General features: G+C 47.2%; 1 protein-coding gene and 1 pseudogene across 6 annotated transcripts in view; one reads left to right on the plus strand and one right to left on the minus strand.

The window, feature by feature from the left end:
* spock3 (SPARC (osteonectin), cwcv and kazal like domains proteoglycan 3) overlaps positions 1-20,287 on the minus strand; it is an 818,297-nt gene that overhangs the window by 481,005 nt on the left and 317,005 nt on the right. The gene's annotated exons all lie outside the window — the stretch shown is intronic.
* Positions 9,168-10,022, plus strand: LOC147122907 (uncharacterized; annotated as a pseudogene).

Here is a 20,287-nt window from a genome sequence, read left to right on the forward strand (position 1 = left end):
TGTTTCCGTAATCCCAATCAAATCATATTCGTTTACCTCTATTTGCACAGCTAATTCATCCACCTTATTACGAATACTCCTCGCATTAAGACACAAAGCCTTCAGGCTTGAAGGATAGCCTTCTCAAGGGTGCACCATCAAGAGTTCTATCCAACCCAGACACCAGCTCAGGCATTAGCACTCCATATGGGTTTGATAGCGAATTTGAGAGAAAAGTCTGCACATTGAGGACCCGTGAGCAGCAGTCCAGTAGAGCACTCACTGGAGGACAAGGTCCTTTCCCAGCTCTACTCAGGAGGACACAGATCACAACTTAAGGGGCCCAACCATGGCAAAGAAAACTGCTGGCATCACACAAACAACCAAGGAGTTTCACCACTATAGTTGACAGGGTGGAGGAGTCTGTTTCCAGCCTGTGTGGGGTCACCTTGCATGGCAGCAGCACTCTGCAGTCCATCCTGGACAATCCAGCCACCTCCAGGGATGCTGCAGCCAGGTCCTCACAACAGGATTCCATGTTTGCACCCTTTGGTGGGAGTTCAAGCGACTGCCATGCTGATTCTGGGCTCCAGCATCAAGAGAGGTGACCTCCTTGGAGAGAGTGGTGAACTGAATCGCCACTGCTCTTCTGCAGTCTGCTCTCCTGCAGATCAGTTAGCTTTGGCAAAGACCTCAGTGCAGACTGGGAGATGAGGGTGAAGTTCACTGTGGCAGGATGGAAAGAGCCAGTGGCGAAAAAGTTGAGGGCTGTGCTGACTTTGAGAGACACAGACAAAGAATGACCACCTGATCCAGGAAAGTCACTCTGGGCTTGTACACTGTGTATGCTTGGTATGGCCTCCTACGATCAGCCCCCGCCCCCCATCACCTGGTGTCTTCGGAGAGCCACTGCTCCGAGGCAGCTTGTTCACCTTTTGCTCCAACACTTCCTCCTTCCAGAAAAGACTGGCAATAATACCACCCATGATGATTGAAGAAAGATTTCTGAGTAGAGTAGGGTAAGAAAAGTGTAAAAGAAGTGATCTGCAAGCTGCAGACCCCACCCCAGCAAGCCAGGCAGCATAGACCCAATGACCCATTGTGCTGCAGCTGCGTGCCCCTTTTATACAGCATCAGTGAGTCTGTGAGCCACCAGTTTTTACTGGCAGGTTTCAAGCTGGACAGGGCCTCCTTATGAGCGAGTTAAAATCATGTTGTGATGCCACTGACATTATCGGGTCACAACTTTTGCATGTAGTAGGGGCCGGCCTACGTAGGTTGCCTAACGAAACAATTTTTTTTGCCGAGTTAAAATGGCGTCAGGTGGGAATGCAGCGTGAACCGCCCGGCCACCATTTTAAATATCCACCCACCCTGATTGCACCAGGCGCACAGGGCTAAAATTGGGTCTTATCGAATTTCTAGGCCAAGGAATCATATCAGGAAAAACCGGCCGCCGAAAATGGTGGCGCTGGCAGGACCAGTAAATTGGCGCTGGTGGCTAATGAACATTAACCCAACACTAAACTTACTGTGCAACACCATTCTGGTGGTGACCGTCCTGACAGGAGGCCCCAATGAAGCGTGGCCATAGCATTATTGCAGCAAGAACAGCCTTCTCTTAAAGCAAGGCTGTGATTTCAGAAAGAAGTTCGGTCTCTTAAAGGAAAAATCATCATTTAAAAATAGGCAGTTTTTAGCCCTTACAGCTCAACTGCCTTCTAATAAAAAATTAAAGTTAAAAAGAATTCCCAAATGGGAGTCTTCAGCTCTTAAAGCTGAACTGGCTCCTGCACCTAAAAAATGGGAAAAATGCTTCAGCACTAACACAAATGGCTCAAAAAGCCAGGGAAGGTGTACCCAGGGTCACGCAAGCAGGACTCCTGCTTTGTGCAGGGGGGTCAATGCTGCAAGAGAGGTCCTCTACCCACAGGGGCCAGGAGGCCCTCCAGAATGAACGATGTGGGACCACATCACCAAGGACATCACTTCCGGCAATGTTACCCACATGACCTGGCTCCAGTGCCCAAAGAAGCTTCATGACATCAGACCAGTGGTCAAGGTCAGTGAATGCATTTTCAAAAGCCGTCTCCTACCAACTGCACCACTAGTCTCACACACTTCTCAATGCATGACTCCCCCCTTACCCCCACTCACCTACCAACAATCTGTACCAAACACTGGGCACACCTCCCATTCCTAGCTTCACCTCACCCCCTTGGAGGAGACAGTGCTTTACATGGATTTACAAAAGGTAAATCATGCTTGACTAATCTACTGGAATTTTTTGAGGATGTAACTGGTAGAATAGATAAGGCAGAACCAGTGGATATGGTGTATTTGGACTTTCAGAAGGCTTTCGCTAAGGTCCCACATAAGAGATTAGCATACAAAGTTAAAGCACATGGGATTGGGGGTAAGGTACTGTCTTGGATAGTGAACTGGTTGGCAGACAGGAAGCAAAGAGTTGGAATAAACGGGTCTTTTTCTGAGTGGCAGGCAGTGACTAGTGGAGTACCGCAGGGATCGGTGCTAGGACCCCAGCTATTCACAATATATATAAATGATCTAGACGAAGGAACTAGAGGTAATATCTCCAAGTTTGCAGATGACACAAAGCTGGGTGGGCATGTGTGCTATGAGGAGGATGCAGAGAAACTCCAGTATGATTTGGACAGGTTGGGTGATTGGGCAGATGCATGGCAAATGCAGTATAATATGGATAAATGCGAGGTTATCCACTTTGGTGGCACAAATAGGAAGACAGATTATTATCTGAACGGCAATAGATTGGGAAAAGGGGAAGTGCAACGAGACCTGGGTGTCCATGTGTACCAGACACTGAAGGTAAGCATGCAGGTGCAGCAGGCGGTTAAGAAGGCAAATGGTATGTCGGCCTTCATAGCGAGAGGATTCGAGTACAGGAGCAAGGATGTCTTGCTGCAGTTGTACAGGGCCTTGGTGAGACCACACCTTGAGTATTGTGTGCAGATTTGTTCGCCTTATCTGAGGAAAGCTGTTCTTGCCATGGAGAGAGTGCAGCAAAGATTCACCAGGCTGATACCTGGGATGGCAGGAATGACATATGAAGAGAGATTGGGTCGATTGTGCTTGTATTCTTAGAGTTTAGAAGAATGAGAGGGGCTCTCATTGAAACTTATAAAATTCTAACAGGACTAGACAGACTAGATGCAGGAAGGATGTTCCCGATGGCAGGGGAGTCCAGAACCAGGGGTCACAGTCTAAGGATAAGGGGTAAGCCATTTAGGACTGAGATGAGGAGGAATTTCTTCACCCAGAGAGTGGTGAACCTGTGGAATTCTCTGCCACACAGGGCAGTTGAGGCCAATTCATTAAATATATTCAAGAAGGAGTTGGATATATTTCTTGAGGCTAAAAGGATCAAGGGATATGGGGAGAAGGCAGGGACAGAGTACTGAATTTGGATGATCAGCCATGATCTCAACAAATGGCGGAGTGGGCTCGAGGGGCCGAATGGCCTACTCCTGCTCCTATCTTCTATGTTTCTTTGTGCTGGCTATTCTTGGCAGGGGCTTGGCAGGGGCATGGCTGAGCCCTTGGCCAATGAAGGGGCTGAAAGGATACAAGATGCTGGTATCCTGTTATCCTCCTCGCATGGGCCTCTTGCATTCCTGTCCTCCCCTCACCAAAGCTCCACCCTTGTGCCTTCCTCATTTCACACATCCAAGAAATGCAGCCTGCCTAGCCAGTGGTTGACCAAGAAGAGGGAGAGGAGAGTGAAGAAGAAACACCATCACTTGATTGACACTCCCAGCCACCAGCTCCTCAAGGTTGACCAGCAAGTCCATTTGCCCCACTGAAAGTCAGCAGCCGTCCACCAGCCATGCTGCAGCCACTGAGACAGCACTGCATGACATCAGTAGGACAGGCAAAGGCACACAAAAGACAGTCACTAAGAGAATGCATAAAGGTGATGAGTTGATATCTTGATGCCATATTGGATGGATAGATGTATGAAGTTGGATTGGAAAGTTTGCTTTGAGGTGGCTTTTATTGCAGCATTGTGGCCAAGAGGATGCTGTGATGGTTAGTAACAGAGTGAAAGTAAGGTGCGGGACAAATGTTGAAAGGGCAATTGGGGTTGTAGTCACTGGTACCGCTGGCGGATAATTCCATCCCAGATACATCGGCCAGAAGGGGCTGTCTGGGTTGATCCTTCCTTCTGCTTCCTCCTCTTCTGTTTCTTCCTCTTCTATATCTTCCTCTTCCCCCTGCGAGCGGATGCTGTAAATCTTAAATAAAAGCATAAAATGCTGGAAATACTCAGCAAGTCAGGCAGCATTTCAACCTGAGACATGAACTCTGTTTCTTTCCCTAAGGATGCTGCCTGACCTGGTGAGTATTTCCAGCATTTTCTGTCTTCTCAGAAGCCTTCCTTTACCATCCGAGGCTTTGAAAGCATCCAGCAGCATTCCCTGCACACTTTACAAACTTTTAACATGTATTGCATGAAACCACTACTTCAATAAAATAAAAAAAAATCCAGTCCTAAAGCTTAAATGCAAACTTACCTGAAAGATGTGTGTGTCCCTTTAAGAAGTGCTGACAGTCTACTGGAAGCTTGCTTTTCAGAGCAAGCTTAGGACCCTGCACTAAACTCAGCGCTAAGGTCGAAGTTCACAGAGTGAGATGTTATGTCGCCGTGCACGTCATTTGCATCTCCAGGGCAAGGACCAGCCGCCATTTTTTGCCAGGATAGTGGCGCAAACGGGTGCCGATAAGGTAGTAAATTTCTCCCCCCTTGTACTTTGGAGAATCCTGCTACTCAGGAAAAGTGCAGGCCCTAACATGTTGTTGCTAGTTTGTCCTTGGGGAAGGGTTGCTCAAGAAAACAAAGTATCTGTGACTTGCTTGATGCATCATTGCTCAGCCAATTGAGTATTATTATTAATGTCCCGAAAGGTAGCTAGAAATGAAACTGTAGCATATAAACTGAGAGCAGCGGTAACTTTCACAGTCACTGGGAGTGCAGTGCCTACAGTAGCACTGCCTATGGTGCACTACATGTTGAGTTGCAGCATGTAACACAAAAGGCTTTCCTTGTTAAGCTGCTCTTGGATCAGCTGGAGGTAGGAGCACCTTCACTGTAGAGTGAGGGCATTAGTAGCTGGGTACCAGATGCCTCCTATGGCGCCTGACCACCTTAGCTCACTCAGTTTCTCCTCTCCTCCTACTTCCTCTAAGAAACACATGTCCAGGGCTATTGTTGGTGGAAATCCCAAAATGGCCTCTTTAGAATGGGAGAGAGGGGTGGCAACAATGGAATCACACAGCTGATGGAAGATGTTGAGGTAGTCGTCAGTCGGAAAAACTGAAAGTGAAATGAAAAATAGTTGCCAAGTAAGGATTTTACCCAGCACTTAAGTTTCCTTCCACCTTAACTGTAGCAATTAGCAATACTGGTCCCCTGTTTCATAAACGCAATATTTATATCTAATGTTACTCATGCAGCAATGACAAAAATGTCAGATGCAAAAATAAATGGGGATCTGCCAGAACAAGTCCCCACCTTATTTTCTGCCCCCTTCTGGCCCAGTATAGTACTAAAGGGGAATTCTGCCTTATTTCAGTGTTTTTTTTCTTTAAAAGATCAATTAATTGAATTTTGAAAACTTCTCAGTTAGGCAGAGCAGGCTAATTATATCATTCATCTTATCCAATTATAAGCATTGCCATTAATTATAGCTCTGTTAGTTGTAGAATAATTGTACAAGCAGAAATGACAATATTTAAGTGCCGTTCATGCTTAGAACTGACTTCAAGCCAGGAACTGGGCTGACAACCCAGGAACACAGTGAGGGTTGCCCAAGGGCCTAGAATGAAATGGGTGCTGCTTTCCTTCCCCTAAATGCTGTCAGACTCCTCCATGCCCAATGCTGCTAGGCCATCACCCACCCTCAATAGATATCAGATCCTGGCCCCTCTTAATTGTCCCAGACCCTGGCATCTCCTCAATGCTGCTAAACCCCAGCCTTCCTCAATGTTGCCAGACCTGCCCCCTTCCAAATGCTGCTGGACCTCACCCCCATGCACTCCTTGATCATGGTAGTCAATTTTCCAGTACTGCCACACCTCAAGATCGATCTCCCAGTGCTCCTAGACTCCAGCACCCCATTTAAAGTGCTATCAAACTCTGAACCATTTTCCAGTACACCCAGACTCAGGAACCTCCCTTCTAGTGCATTCAGACTGCTGGGCCTCATTCTCCCTGCTTCCAGATTCTAGGATATCTCTCAGTGCTCCCCCTTCCAATGCTCCCACACCCAAAGGCCCCAATGCTTCTAGATTCTAGGAATCCTACTCCACTGTCTGCCAAACTCAGGACAGATTCCCTATCATCAGGCACCAGAGCAATGGGTAGGTCTATGTAGAGAAAAGTTGTTTTCCAAGTTTCAAGTGGTAAGTTGAAGGCTATGTTTAATAATTTCTTTGAGAGTTTTTTTTGTGTACTTACTATGTTACTAAGGTATATATATAGCTGCATGACTGAGAAAAGCAACAGGGCTGCCAAAAGCAGTTTGAATGTTTTTTGAAAAAATGAAGCGGTTGCATGTGTAGTGGTTGCATCTTAGTGGAGAAACCAGATACATCTAGTGCAAAATTAGTTTTACATAGAATTAGTTTAAGGAATGAGAGACTTGGATCAATCAAGATACTTTGTGCCCTACAAACAAAAATTCTCCAAAACTCTAGAAATTTGCAAATGTGCCAGATAGATGGATATTGCTGCATCTGTTGGCAAGGGCTGCCAGTATTAGGTGCATATTAACTTCTCACTATATAATGACCCCTTTCACTGTAAAACATTGGCCTAGATTTTGGCCAGTACTGGGGTGGGCAGGGAGCCATTCTGATGGCTCCCTACAGGTCACAAACACTTCTGGAATTTTCCATTGGAAGTGATGGCAGCCATTGAATACTTCTGCCCAACAATGAGTAGGCATATTCAAATGATGTGTTAACAATTGGATAATTTCATACAATACGTTTCTTGTCATTACCGCCATAGCAACGCTGGACACCAAGAATGCCAGCTTGTTCCTGGCATCCAATGTTGCTACGGTGGTGGATTAAAACCTCCCTCACCCACCACTACCACCACCAAGGAACTGTGCATAATCATGGCGATCAATTACAGTCTTGATACCTGTGAATTTTTATATTTTTGTAAGAAAAGTGCTCCGGCAGCAGCTGGCACTGCACCGATACTGCAGGCGCCTGAGCTCTGCAGCAGCCTTATTCAACTGGCACCCCAAAAGTAGACTTCCCGGCACTGGCAGGAATACAGCCGGGAGCCCATCAAAAATATAAAAATTGAGATACCAGCCGATGAGCAAATTCTAGGCCATTGTGTCCGAAAGGAGGTTGTGATGAAAGATACACTGAATTCAATGGAAAAAAGTGTTTAGCAAACCTTTCCTCATTTGCTTGTAAAGAATGGAATGAGATGAATCACTCATTCTAATATTTGAATGTGATGATGTTCTGATGAAAATGATGCACAGCTCTTCTTAATCTACTCTCTTCCCAGATGAAAAAAGATTTTTCAACTATTGGATTATGAAAGCAATATCCTTATAAAAGGAGCTGAATGATTCAACTGTGGCATAACTATAAAGTCATTTACTAAAAAACACACCCAACTACTTACCCTTACTATTTTTCTGCAGCATGATTTATTTTCCAGCAATCTATAAATCATTAGGCCTTTAAATAAAAGCACGGGTTCCTGTGGTGCTAAAACTAAATGGGGGTTAAATTGGCTAACCTCCAAAAATGGGTTTAGGGATCACGGTATGCGGTTAACTCACGCCGATTCATTGTGTTGCAGGCAGCACGTTAAATTGATGCTGCCTACTGTTTTAAATGATTTCTGCATGCAGCCAGCGCTCTGCGCATTGTTGAGTAGCTGCATGCATCAGCAGGGGGCTCAATATCACTACTCAAAGGCAGCCTGTACCTCTTAAACAGGGGGTGCATTGCGGCTGCAAGAAGTGGTGGGAGTTTTTTTGTAAAGTGATTCTGGGCTGTGATATTTTGAGGAATGGCTGAACATGTGAGAGAGCGAACACCAAGGTTTTCAGATAATGCAATGGAAGTCTTGGCGCAAGAGGAAGACAGAAGGGGAGAGATCTGTATTTACAGGCGGGGTAGGTGGCCCTCCAGACATATGCTCAGGAGGCAGTGGGAAGAAGTAGTGGCTAAGGTCAATGCCAGGAGTGTTGCTCTAAGAACCTGGATGCAGTGCAGGAAACATTTTAACAATCTGACACGAGTTGTCAAGGTGAGCGAGTTCAACCTCAAATGGCATATCCTACCAACTGCACCACTAGCCTCATCCACTGCTCAATTCTCTACACCCCCATTACCCATCCACCAACAATCTCTATCAATGAGTACTCAACCCTTCAATTCATATGCTTTACCTCATCCTCACAACTGGCACTGTTGCAAGCCTTGAATCCACAACTCACAGCTCGCACGCTCTGGTAGCTATTAAATCATGACAACCACATCAACCAAAAATATTGCATGAGAAGGTGGCACATAACAGAAGGCAGCAGGGAAGAACTGGAAGAGGACTAGCGCACCCGCATTTTTTAATGCCCACGGAGGAGACAGTGTTGCCCATCATGGGATGTGGCATTGCTGAGGCCGTGGCCACTGGCAGGGCTGGAGGGATTGATGATGATGGTACCTGCATACCTAATCCTCTTTCTGTCATCCCACTTCTCCCTCATCCATCAATCTCTTCTGACTCACAAGCTGCCGATGGTGTAAGCATACATTCTTACTTTCTCCTCTGCCTTCACCACAACACAGCCCTTGTCCCCCATTTCAGATATCCAAGAACTGGAACCTTCCCAGTCAGAGGAAGGAGAGAGTAAAGAGGAAAAAGACACCATCACTCGATCTTACACTCACATCCACCAGCTCAGGCACTGACATTGCGCGTATTTTAGAGGTTAGGATAAGAGGGATTTGGACGTGATGAGACACTGCGCACAAGTGCGCAGGAGCCAAGGTGGGAGGAAAGAATAGCGCAGATGCCCGCTCGCGAGATTGTGAAGTTGCACACTAGTTCTGCTGCAGAGGAGTCAGATGTGGACTTTATTGGGCCAGGCTACAGAAGAAGGCTGATACGTGTACATGACCAAATGCTTGATGCACTGGACAGTCTGCCAGAATGCCTGCACATAATGTCAAGGAGCATGGAAGAGTCCAGTACCAACTTGGCATAGGGCTTTGCACGGAGCTTGGAGCCCATCCTTTTCAGGAAGGCGGAGTTGAGGTAGAAGGTCAGCCATGATCTTGTTGAATGGCGGAGCAGGCTCGAAGTGCCAAATGGCCTACTCCAGCTCCTATTTCTTATGTTCTTATGTAACATGGAATGTGTGGTCACCACTATCAGTACACCTGTGGAACCCACCATGAAGCAGCGTTTCATGGCCGATGTCATAGCTTGCATTGCAGCACTAACAGCTTCCACCAAATGTCTGAGTACTGTAGTGGAAGCTCAGATTGCTGCCTTGCAAGCTCAAACGGCTACCATCTTGGCTCTGGATAGCCCCGTTCAAAGGGGCTTTCAGGGCATCACAGCAGTCCATCAATCTGTCCTCCCACAGATTACTAGGATTGCTGAGGCGCTGCCCCAGGAGAGTGGCAGTGGCTCCACAGAGCACAAACCTGCTGTCCTCTCTCAGGATGACAGCATTCCTGCTCGCACCTCTGCCACTCCGCCAGTGCCCTTGCTGCTGCCTTTCAGCCAGCCTGGCCAGACTGCTACAGCCCAGGCCGAGATGGTGCATTCTAAAGCTAAGCCCTCTCGGCCCAGAGCTGTTCGAAGACACCCTCCAAGGCCATCTGCAGTGCCCCCCACGGAAAGTCAGCAGCCTTCCACCAGCCATGCTGCAGCCACTGGGGCAGCATTGCGCAGGAGCAATAGGACAGGCAAAGGCACATGCAAGACAGGCACTAAAGGAATGCACAAGGGTGATTAGTTGACTTTGTTATGTAGTGTTGGAATTAATCATTTATAAATTATGTTTGGAATGTTTATTTTGTGGTGTCTTTTATTTCAGCATTGTGGCGTTGTGATGTTTCGTGACAGAGGGATGGTAAGGTGGGGAAGTATTGAGCAACGGGGATCTGGGGTTTCTTTCAGGGGAACCGGAGTCTGATGCGCTCATGAACAGCCCGTCCAGAACAGGGATTTGCAGGCTGACTCCTCCCTTCCTCCTCCTCCTCCTTCTCTTTCTCATCCACACCCACTTCCTCCTCCCGAGGTGGTCGCGGAACCTGTGGTGGCAAGGGCAGCATCCCTATGCTGGGCAAGTTGTGGAGGATGCAGCAGACCACCACAAATCAGGACACCCACTCCGGTGAGTACTAGAGAGCTCTTCCCGAATGGTCAAGGCAGCAGAACCGTTGCTTGAGCACCCCAATGGTCTGCTTGATAACGTTCCTCATGGCAGCATAGCTGTTAGTATATGATTGCTGGCTACAAGTGGTGGGGTTGTGGAGGCGAGTCATCAACCAAGTGTAGAGCGGATAGCCCTCGTCACCTAACAGCCACTCTCAGGTTCGACGTGGTGGCTCTAAGATTACTGGCACAGCGGACTGGCGCAGGATGAAGGCATCAGGACTGCTGCCTAGGATATCAGGCATTCACCATCATGATGTCCTGAGCATGGTTGCATACCAACTGCACATTAAGTAAGTGGTACCCTTTGCGGTTACAGTACATCTCAGCATTGATATGGGGCGCTCGCAAAACCACGTGTGCAGTCGATGGCACCCTGCACCATGGGGAAGCCAATATCCTCGCAAAGCCACGTACAAGCTCCTCCTGCTTCTCTCTGTTTAGAGAGACTGCAAGTAGAGCCCCCATGGTGTACTCAGAGGCCTTCCAGTAGCAGCCAACTCCTTCCCAACGTCCTGTTTAAAGAGAATACAATGAAGTCTCTTCTCCTAGAGTACAGAGGTATGTGACCTCTGCGATGGATGGCAAGAAGTTCGCTATGTCAGCTGTTCCAGCCTGGAAAATTCAGAGCCACGGTCAACTTGAGGGCCACTGGCAGAGCCATCGTCGCCCTGCTCTGAGGCTGCAGGTTTGGTTGCAAAAGGTGACAGAGTTCTGTGACCACCTCCTTGGTGAAGCTGAGCCGCTGAATACACTGTTCCTGGTTTAGGTGCAGGTAGGAGAAATGCTCCCTGAAGACCCATGGTGGGAAAGGCCTCCTGCTGAGAGCTCTCCTCCTCCATCCTCTGCGAGCAGCTTGTCTTTACTACCTGTGTTCCAACTCTCTGTCATGCTGCAGCGCAAGAGGCACTGCAACTTGAGCACCCATGACTGGGAGTAAGTGGTGTACTCAGAGGCCTTCCAGTAGGAGCCAACGCCTTCCCAACATCCAGCAGCATTCCCTGCACACTTTACCAACTTTATAAATGTCTTCCAGCAACCCAGTATTCATACAAACTCTGCAAGAGCCAGTACAAGAGAAATAATCAACTTAACTGCACGTTGGATGTATCCCTTTAAATATCATTGGTGGGGGGGATCCCTCGTGCAGCTAAATGCATGTTCAGCTGTGCGTGTTTAAGAGAGGACATTGATTGGAACCGCGATGTCCAAAATGGCAGGTCATGACTCAAATCAGCGTTACACTAGAAGGGCTCTCAGCAGGAGACCATATACCGAGCGTCTTTAGGGAGCAATTCTCTTACCTCAAATTGAGCGACAACCAATGCATGAGACTGCTTCACTTCACAAGAGAGATCGTGACTGAAATTTGCCAACTGCTGCAGCTACAACTGCAACTTCAAAGCAGGGCAAAGACAGCATTGTGGCTGTCAAGGTGACCGTGGCTTTTAACTTTTATGCGCCTGGCTCCTTCCAGTCTGCTGCTGGAGATATAAGCAACATCTGACAGTTTGCAGTGCACTGCTGCATAAGGGACGTTACTGAGGCTCTCGATATACAGAAAAACAGTTTCATCTCATTCCCTCTTCCCAGAGACAAGCAGGTGGAGCGAGCATGAGGGTTTGCATGGATTGCAGGCTTCCCCATAATGTAGGGTGCCATTGACTGCACGTACATTGCCTTGCTTGCACCTTATGTGAACTCAGCCATTGTCATGAACCAAAAAGGATTACACTCCCTCAATGTGCAGCTGGTGTGTGACCACAGGCAGCGCATCATGCAGGTGAATGCCCACTATCCTTGCAGCAGTCACGTTTCCTTCATTCTGTTGCAGTCCTCTGTGCCACTTATATTTGACCCACCACTGCAAGTCAAAGGCTGGCTACTGGGCAACAAAATTATCCATTCACGCCATGGCTCTGGTCCAAAACCCACGCACACGTGCACAGCAGGCCTACAAAGAGAGCGATGCTGCCACAAAGAACATTATAGAGCACACCATCGGTGTCCTCAAGCAACGATGCCGCTGTCTGGACCGCTCTAGAGGAGCCCTGCAGTGCTCAGCTGAGCAGGTATCAAGATTCGTAGTAGTATGCTGCATGTTGCACAACTTGCCCATTATGAGGGAACAGCCCTTGCCATCACCCATCACCACCTTTCCGACAACACAGAAATAAAAACCACTAGAAAATGCAATTCCAATTTTATGAATTCAATCATTACATAATGCATATACAAATATAAACGAATTATCTTCTGCAATCCCTTAGTGCCTGCCTTGAAAGTGATGTAAGCTACAGGGCTTTGGACTAAAAGCTGGAAAGTGGGATTAAGCTGGATAGCTCTTTTTCAGCCGGCACAGACACAATGGGCCGAATGGCCTGCTTCTAGAAACATAGAAGATAGGAGCAGGAGTAGGCCATTTGGCCCCTCGAACCCGCTCCACCATTTAATGAGATCATGGCTGATCATCCAAATTCAGTACCCTGTCCCTGCTTTCTCCCCATATCCCTTGATCCCTTTAGCCTCAAGAAATATATCCAACTCCTTCTTGAATATATTTAATGAATTGGCCTCAACTGCCTTGTGTGGTAGAGAATTCCACAGGTTCACCACTCTCTGGGTGAAGAAATGCCTCCTCATCTCAGTCCTCAATGGCTTGCCCCTTATCCTTAGACTGTGACCCCTGGTTCTGGACTCCCCGGCCATCGGGAACATCCTGCATCTAGTCTGTCTAGTCCTGTTAGAATTTTAGAAGTTTCAATGAGATCCCCTCTCATTCTTCTAAACTCCAGCGAGTATAAGCCTAATCGACCCAATCTCACCTCATACGTCATTCCTGCCATCCCAGGTATCAGTCTGGTGAATCTTTGCTGCACTCTCTCCATGGCAAGAACATCCTTCCTCAGATAAGGTGACCAAAACTGCACACAATACTCAAGGTGTGGTCTCACCAAGGCCCTGTACAACTGCAGCAGGACATCCTTGCTCCTGTACTCAAATCCTCTCGCTATGAAGGCCAACATACCATTTGCCTTCTTAACCGCCTGCTGCACCTGCATGCTTACCTTCAGCGACTGGTGCACAAGGACACCCAAGTCTCGTTGCATTTCCCCTTTTCCCAATCTATTTCCTTGGGAAGTCTGACCACCTCTCCCTGTTTCTAGCCCCGGCATACAAACCGCTCATCAAAAGAGTGAAATCATCAGTGAGATCAGTGAAAGTATGGCCAGAGGGGGCAGTCTCGGAGCTTCAGGATTGCTTCGAATGCACTGATTGGAGCATGTTTGCCCATAATGACATCGAGGAATACGCATCCACAGTGCTGTTCTACATTATCAGTTGCGTCGAGGTTGTCACGGCCCATAAAAATATCAGGACATACCCCAACCAGAAACCCTGGATGAACGGGGAGGTCCGCTCGCTGTTGAAAGCACGCGACGCAGCATTTAAATCTGGCGACGCGGCGGCTTACAGTGCAGCTAGGACCAACCTAAAAAAGGGTATCAGGACTGCCAAAAGGAAACAGACACTGCGGATAGAGGATCATTTCCACAACAACTCGGACCCCCGGCGCATGTGGCAAGGCATCCAGTCACTCACTGACTACAAGAGTAAAAACACCAGCCCCCCGGTCAGCGATGCCTCCCTTCCGGAGGAGCTTAACAACTTCTACGCTCGCTTTGACAGGGACAACAGGGAGCCGGCTACCAAAGCCTTGCCACCCCCGGAAGACCAGGTGCTCACTCTGTCGACCTCCGACATAAGGGGTGTTCTACGCGGAGTGAACACACGTAAGGCTGCTGGACCTGATAGCATCCCTGGACGGGTACTCAAGGAATGTGCTGATCAGCTGGCTGATGTCTTCACCGCCATCTTCAATCGGTCATTGGCCCAGGCAGTAGTCCCTACATGCTTCAAGACCGCTACCATTATTCCTGTGCCAAAGCAAATGGCTGTGACGTGTCTGAACGACTATCGACCTGTCGCACTCACACCCATCATAATGAAGTGTTTCGAGAGACTGGTCCTGGCTCACATCAAAGCCAGTGTTCCCGCCTCTCTTGACCAACACCAGTTTGCCTATCGTGCAAACAGATCAACGGAGGATGCAATCACAACTGCTCTACACTCTGCACTGAATCACTTAGACGGTAAAGAGACCTACATCAGAATGCTGTTCATAGACTACAGCTCAGCATTCAACACTATCGGCCCCAACAAGCTGGCCACCAAACTCCACACTCTTGGCCTGAACACTTCCCTCTGCAACTGGACCCTGGACTTCCTAACAGACCCCAGTCTGTCAAATTAGGTAACCACACCTCCCCGCCCCTGACCCTGAACACGGGGGGCCCCACAAGGATGTGTGCTGAGCCCCCTCCTCTACTCCCTCTTCACCCACGACTGTGTGGCTGTTCATGGTTCCAACACCATCATCAAGTTTGCGGATGATACCACGGTGGTAGGCCAGATCACCAACAACGATGAGTCAGCCTACAGGGAGGAGGTCCAGCATCTCGTGAAGTGGTGCGCCGATAACAACCTGGCCCTCAACATCAAGAAAACCAAAGAAATCATTGTGGATGTCAGGAAGTCTAAAGGCGGAAGTCACACCCCCATCCACATCCATGGGGCTGTGGTGGAAAGGGTGGACAGCTTTAAGTTCCTCGGAGTCCACATCACGGAAGACCTCTCCTGGTCCCTCAATACCTCCTCTCTGGTGAAGAAGGCCCAGCAGCACCTATATTTCCTAAGGAGGCTGAAGGGATGTAACCGGTCACCCCTGATCCTCTCTAACTTTTACCGCTGCACAATAGAGAGCATCCTGACAAACTGTATCACAGTATGGTATGGCAGCTGTAGCTACTATGACCGGAAAGTCCTGCAGCGGGTAGTCAAAACTGCCCAACGCATTACCGGCACCCGGCTACCGACCATAGAGCACATATACCAGAAACGCTGTTTACGGAGGTCAAGGACCATCATCAAAGACCCTACCCACCCCAGCCACAGTCTGTTCGCCCTCCTGCCATCTGGGAGACGCTACAGATGCATTCGCACCCGAACGACCAGATTTAGGAACAGCTTCTTTCCCAGGGCTGTCATCCTACTGAACTCCACAAATAAACTCTAAAGCCTGCACATCTGCCAATGCACTTTATTATGTTTATGTTAATGTATTACAAGCCAAATGAATGTTGAATGTTTAAATGTCTTAATCTAAATGTACACTCTCGGGAGCCGCAAGCCTACATTTCGTTGTACTGCACTTGTGCACTAACAATGACAATAAAGTTGATTATTATTATTATTCAGATAATAATGTCTTCCTGGTTTTGCCACTGAAGTGGATAACCTCGCATTTATCCACATTATACTGCATTTGCCATGCATCTGCCCAATCACCCAACCTGTCCAAATCATACTGGAGTTTCTCTGCATCCTCCTCACAGCACACACGCCCATCCAGCTTTGTGTCGTCTGCAAGCTTGGAGATATTACATCTAGTTCCCTCGTCTAGATCATTTATATATATATTGTGAATAGCTGGGGTCCTAGCACCGATCCCTGTGGTACTCCACTAGTCACTGCCTGCCACTCGGAAAAGGACCGGTTTATTCCAACTCTTTGCTTGTCTGCCAACCAGTTCTCTATCCAAGTCAGTACCTTACCCCCAATCCCATGTGCTTTAACTTTACACGCTAATCTCTTATGCGGGACCTTATCGAAAGCCTTCTGAAAGTCCACCACATCCACTGGTTGTCCCTTATCTATTCTACCAGTTACATCCTCAAAAAATTCCAGTAGATTAGTCAAGCATGATTTACCTTTTGTAAATCCATGTTGACTTTGTCCAATCCTGTCACAGTTTTCCAAGTACCCTGCTATTACATCTTTTATAATGGACTCTAGCATTTTCCACACTACCGATGTCAGGCTTACCGGTCTATAATTCCCCGTTTTCTCTCTACCACCCTTTTTAAATAGTGGGGTTACATTAGCTAAATAGTGGGGTTACATTAGCAGATGTGCTGTAAATTTTTATGATTCAATTGCTCCTACGAATTGCCTTCCCAATGGCTGCAGCAAGGATGGTGGAAGGCTGGTGACTTTCAACTGAGGAGACTGCAGATGGCCTTGGAAGGCAACCTTGAGCAGAAAAATGCAAGAAGTGTAACCTAAATGGTAAGCACTTTAATAGAGTGGCAGAACTTACAGATGCAGATATGTAAGGCACCAATATTCTGTGATGGGCACATCCCAGTTTAATTGCCAAGATGAGCCTGCTGAGAACTTCCAAGGTCATGGAGGTGCCTTCATTTGACTGCCAATGGTGGGCACTCACCTCACTAGGGTGTCTGCCTAACCACCTGGAAAAAATTACAAGTGCCCCCAGCAGCCCCTTTTGTGAGGGGGCTGTTTTAAAATACTTTATATTTAAAAAAATGCTCCTCATCTTTAGGGCTCCAGGCTGGGATCAAGACAATAGATATTTTACAGTGGCACAAGAGACACTTTTCCAGAGAGGTTACCTACATGATTTTTATGGGCCATATATTCTCTACAACCGATTTCACACTCCAAAGTTATACTTATTTTGCACATTGACATTTGTAGTAAAACAGATACAAGCACTATCAAAAAACAACATCCTGTGGAAAGTGGTATCTTTATACTTTTCATATTGTAGAAAAATTGCAACTGAGCATAAGTAACATTCCTAATTTTCCCCACTTTTCTCCCTATCTGCTTCAGAAGATGCAAACTTCGGGTACGGAACTGTAATGGTTATGTTACTGGACTAGTAATCCAGAGACCTGGACGAATAATGCAAAGAACATGAATTCAAATGCCAGCAAGACAGTTTTCAAATATGAATTCAGTTTTAAAAATCTGGAAATAAAAAGTTGGTGCCATTAAAAGTGATCATGAAGCTGTTGGATTGTCCAACTGGTTTACTAAAGTCCTTTGGGAAAAGGACACCTACCATCTTCACCCTGTCTGGCCTACCATCTTCACCCTGTCTGGCCTATATGTGACTCCAATCCTACACCAACATGGTTGACTCTTAACTGCCCTCTGAAGTCGCCTAACAAGCCACTCATTTGTAACAAAACTGCTACCAATGGTTCAAAGAAGGCCCACCACGACCTCCTCAGGGCAACTAGGGATGGGCAATAAATGCCGGCCTTGCCAGCGACGCCCAAATCTTGAAAATAAATTTGAAAAAAACGCTATACTCACACACCCTTTGCCTACCTCCTGTGAGTGTGAAACTGGACAGAAAGTGTTAGCAGGTTATTTGAACAACAAAAAAAGGCCAATTTGTCCTCATCCAATGTAGGCAAATGTACTTTCCAGCAGCATCGCTGGATAGGAATCCAAAATATTAACCCTGAACTTTTTTTCTCCTCATTAACCCATGGACACGGAGGCCAAATGTACTGTCACACTGTCGGCTTACCTAAAACCAACTAACTCAGCACAAACAAGGAATCAAATCTGGGACTTTCCTGATGTTCAGTAGTACAATGGAAGGTGTTTTAAATCACTTTACATCAATGTTAAGATTTTAGTGCACAAATCATTCTACTTTATTTAGAAGGAATGAAAATGGCAATGAAATGTAAAAATGCAGCATCTTTTAGAGCATTCATTCGCAAATTTAAGTAAACCTCCATTGCTTAATATTAATAAATTACTTCAAGCATAAAATAACCTTGACTAGAAACTCAACTTTCCTTTAATGTTCAATTTACACCATGGCATGATTTTTTGTCTTCTTGGGTGGTAATCTGGCAGAGCAGATCACCCACCCATTCAATTAACGGAATGAAAATTGGGCAGATTCTATAATTGGCATATGATCCGGTCTGCCAGATTACCTCCCATGTAGTGAAGATGAAAATTGACATCATTAACATTATAAAATAATCCACAGGATATTTTTTTTAAAGTCTAAATATATTGAGGTATTTAGTTATGACTGTCACTTTGTATAAGGAGTGCAAGAATGAAGACTAAATGAATGTGTTTATAAACTAGTGACTATGAGCTTGAGCCCAAAATATTTATGAGAGATGATAGCCCAGTAACTTTAGTCAATTAGGGACTAAATGTTATTAATGTATTCCAAAATTACATAAATGTAAATGACAGATCAGACACTTAGAGCTGGATTTTGCCACCGCTCAGAGGGCAGGTTTGGAGGCAGATCAAAGGTCAAAATCGGTTTGATTGACGGCGGGTTGCTATCCCACCGTCAACCCGCCTCCAAACAATTTTCCCAAGTGTCAGGTCCCCGATTTGCAAATGGACCCGACACCTAGCGGCGGGAAGAGGATTAAAGGCAATTACCTGCCTATTAACAGGTAATTGCTAGTAGTTGACAGGCTCTTTTTGAATTTTGCCGCTTCTGGCTCGGGTTTCCCGACGTCCGGACACCATGCCAGGTAAGTGTGGCGTGCTGCGAGTCTGCTGTAATGCTTCTGGATTGATGACAGCTGCAGAAGTGGTGTGAATGATCCAATGTTGCACTGGTGAGTCTCAGAGGTAAGAAAATGTTGGGAAATTCATTTTTAAAACATTTAGGGGGAGAAATTCAGTATCGCCCCATTTGGGGTGCAATTATCGGCCGGGCGCAAAGTTTAGCGCCTGGCACTAATTATCGCCTCAGACTGCAAACATGGCCTCTATCGCCCCGGAGGTGATTTGAGCGCTATACACCTCTATTAAGGTGTTAACGCCGAGGAGCAAGGCGCTACCTCAGAGCGCTGGCAAAGCTCAGGTGATGTCAGCTAGCAATGGAACACAGACACATTGGCACCGGCCAGTTCTTAAAGGGGATGGTCAATCTTGCTCTCCAGCCACACCCTGCTCATTGCAGCCTTGAATCTCAGCCTGGAGAGACCTGTACATCAATTCTGCTGGAAAGAACAATGGAGAGGCCCAGGGAAAGAGCTCAGAGAGCAGCCCCTATAGTCTCTACTAAATCGATGCAAGGAACGTCAAATCAAAATGAGCCTGCAAAGTGCTGCTCAGTACCCAAAGCTCCTTCACACAGCATTGAATCTCTCCAGAAGTGTCTCTCTCTCAGAATGCGTGGTACAAAAATGTCGGCGACAAAAAAAGGCAGGAAGCGTCCGCCTTTAAATAGCACTCCCCCAGTCCCTTCCCGACTGCAAAACGTTCCCCTCTACCTGTCGTTGCTAGTGGCAGGCAGAAAGGCAGGGGGTGGCACTCAATATCTGGTCAGGGGAGCTACCGTGGCGTTGCACGCTCGACTGATGTCACGATCTGCGGGCGCAGGAGATCGTGGTGGTAGTGTTTAGCACCGTCGCAAAATGTCTGGTCAATTTCGCGAGCGTCGCAAACATTGCCATGCCCGGGCGTTAGTTGCTTTGCGCCCCGTTAGTGCCCTCTTGGATTTTGAAATCCATGTCCAGTGCCACCTCATTGGGAGAACCTCTCTCACCAGTGACAGATCGCTTCTGTCACCTCACCTGCAGCTGCCATCTATTCCAGCCTATGGAAGGAGTCATTGGAGAGCCGGAGTGCAAGAGGTCACCTTTGTACAGTGATTGTCAGTGTTTGCAGCACCTCAATGCTGTCAAACACTGAGAAATCAGCTGTCAGAAAAAAATTGTGCGTGGTCCCTTTAAGAAAACCGGCAGATGATGCGTCATCAAATGACATCATCAGACCGGCTTCCTCTTAATTGGAGGGCAAGCCTGCAGGGCAGGCTTAACAATGTCAATCAATGTAAAATCACGTCAGTGGGTCAAATGAAATTGGGGGCGGGACTGGAAGCCGGAAACTGCCTGACCTGCACCCAACCCG

The sequence above is a fragment of the Somniosus microcephalus genome, chromosome 2 (assembly GCF_052327205.1).
Source record: "Somniosus microcephalus isolate GS21.2 chromosome 2, FLI_Smic_1.0, whole genome shotgun sequence".
In the NCBI taxonomy this organism is placed as follows: Eukaryota; Metazoa; Chordata; class Chondrichthyes; order Squaliformes; family Somniosidae; genus Somniosus; species Somniosus microcephalus.